The following is a 2,888-nucleotide window of genomic DNA, read 5'->3' as shown; positions in this document are numbered from 1 at the left end:
CGAAGCGTCGTCGGAGACAAAGAGACTGGACCGAAACTCCTCGAAGACGGGAGTAGGCAATCCCTTAGTCATCACATCAGCAAACTGTTGCGTCGTCGGCACATGGAGAACCCGAACACGGCCAAGGGCAACCTGCTCGCGCACGAAGTGAATATCAAGCTCAATATGCTTCGTTCGTCGATGGTGCACCGGGTTGGCGGAGAGGTAGACCGCGCTGACGTTATCACAGTAGACAAGAGTAGCCTTGTGAACATCACAAAGCAACTCCTGGAGCAGCTGACGTATCCAAGAGCACTCGGCCACGGCGCGATACTCTGCCTCGGCGCTGGAGCGAGAGACCGTGGGCTGCCGCTTCGATGACCAAGAGATCAACGAGGGCCCAAGGTAGACGCAGTAGCCTGACATAGAGCATCGCGTGTCGGGGCAGCCAGCCCAGTCAGCATCCGAGTAGGCCATGAGGTCGGTGGAGGCAGAGGCCGTCAGGGTGAGTCCCATGGACATGGTGCCGCGTATGTAACGGAGAATATGCTTCACCAGAGTCCAGTAAGAGTCACGCGGGACGTGCATATGGAGGCACACCTGCTGAACAGTCGTTCTCTTTTTTCAAGAGCTAATTTTGGGTTAAAAGAAGAAATGGTTCTCTCTCAACTTTTTGCCTTCTCACTCTCAGATGAAAAAGTTTGGTTAAGTTAGGTGCACCGAAGTAGCTTTGCCTTATCAAATATGTAGATTATGAGAATTGCACGATATGTTGATTGGGGTGCTGGTGCATGCATATATAATACAAGGAAGGTCTCTACCTCAACTATACAAGACTAGGAGGTGGACCACAACTCCAATACACGTGCAATACAAATTACATACTCAACACCCCCCCCCCCCGGAGTCGAAGCGTCGCCGGAGACAAAGAGACTGGACCGAAACTCCTCGAAGACGGGAGTAGGCAATCCCTTAGTCATCACATCAGCAAACTGTTGCGTCGTCGGCCCGTGGAGAACCCGAACACGGCCAAGGGCAACCTGCTCACGCACGAAGTGAATATCAAGCTCAATATGCTTCGTTCGTCGATGGTGCACCGGGTTGGCGGAGAGGTAGACACCGCTGACGTTATCACAGTAGACAAGAGTAGCCTTGTGAACATCACAAAGCAACTCCTGGACCAGCTGACGTATCCAAGAGCACTCGGCCACGACGCGATACTCTGCCTCGGCGCTGGAGCGAGAGACCGTGGGCTACCGCTTCGATGACCAAGAGATCAACGAGGGCCCAAGGTAGACGCAGTAGCCTGACGTAGAGCATCGCGTGTCGGGGCAGCCAGCCCAGTCAGCATCCGAGTAGGCCATGAGGTCGGTGGAGGCGGAGGCCGTCAGGGTGAGTCCCATGGACATGGTGCCGCGTATGTAACGGAGAATACGCTTCACCAGAGTCCAGTGAGAGTCACGCGGGGCGTGCATATGGAGGCACACCTGCTGAACAGCGTACTGCAGGTCGGGGCGAGTCAGCGTCAAGTACTGTAAAGCACCGACAATAGAGCGATAAAACGCTTCGATGACCAAGAGATCAACGAGGGCCCAAGGTAGATGCAGTAGCCTGACGTAGAGCGTCGCATGTCGGGGCAGCCAGCCCAGTCAGCATCCGAGTAGGCCATGAAGTCGGTGGAGGCGGAGGCCGTCAGGGTGAGTCCCATGGACATGGTGCCGCGTATGTAACGGAGAATACGCTTCACCAAAGTCCAGTGAGAGTCACGCGGGGCGTGCATATGGAGGCACACCTTCTGAACAGCGTACTGCAGGTCGGGGCAAGTCAGCGTCAAGTACTGTAAAGCACCGACAATAGAGCGATAAAACGCTCCATTGGGCGCGAGAGACCCCTCCAGAGCAGAGACCTTCGCCTTCGTGTCGACAGGGGTGGGCGTCGGCTTGCAGTTAAGCATACCAGCACGCTCAAGGAGCTCGTGGGCGTACTTCTGCTGATGCAGAAAGAAACCATCAGCTCGGCGGATCACCTCGATGTCGAGAAAGTAGTGCAGGGGCCCCAAGTCCTTGAGGGCAAACTCATCACGAAGACGAGCAGTCAGCCGCTGAAGGAGATCGGGGGTGGACGCCGTGAGGATGATGTCGTCGACGTAGAGCAGCAGATATGCAGTGTCAGCTCCCTGATGATACACAAAGAATGAGGCATCGGAGCGAGTGGACCGAAAGCCCAGAGACAGTAGGAAGGCTGCGATACGCTGGTACCAAGCCCGAGGCGCCTGCTTCAACCCGTACAGAGAGCGGGAGAGCAAGCACATGAAGTCGGGGTGCTCGGCATCGACGAAACCAGTAGGCTACTCACAGAACACCTGCTCGGCGAGATGACCGTGCAAAAAGGCGTTGGAAACGTCCAACTGTTGCACAGGCCAGGCGCGTGAGACGGCCAGCTGAAGGACGGCGCGGATCATGCCCGGTTTCACAACCGGGGCGAAGTTGTCGGTGAAGTCCACGCCCGCGCGCTGCCGAAAACCATGAACCACCCATCGAGCCTTGTAGCGCTCGAGAGAACCATCCGGGCGAGTCTTGTGGCGAAACACCCACTTGCCAGAGATGATGTTGGCACGGAGGGGTCGCGGAACAAGTTGCCGCGTGCGGTTGCGCTGTAAGGCGTCGAACTCCTCCTGCATCGCAGCTAGCCAGTGGGGATCCCAAAGGGCAGCGCGAGCGGAGGTGGGGACGGGTGATGGCGTCGACGTCGAGGCGGCGCACACATACTCGTTGGCGGAGTAGCGCGTGCTGGGCCGAAGCACACCTTCTCGGGCACGGGTAGTCACGCCAAGTGGCGGGGCAGTAGGGCCGGCGGGTGCCGCGGCGACGGGGTCCGTGTCGGTGGGGGGCGCGGTGGCCGGGGCACCC

Source organism: Triticum dicoccoides, chromosome 6A (assembly GCF_002162155.2).
Source record: "Triticum dicoccoides isolate Atlit2015 ecotype Zavitan chromosome 6A, WEW_v2.0, whole genome shotgun sequence".
Taxonomy (NCBI): Eukaryota; Viridiplantae; Streptophyta; class Magnoliopsida; order Poales; family Poaceae; genus Triticum; species Triticum dicoccoides.
The sequence above is the reverse complement of the archived record's forward strand: the minus strand, read 5'-3'. Positions refer to the sequence as shown.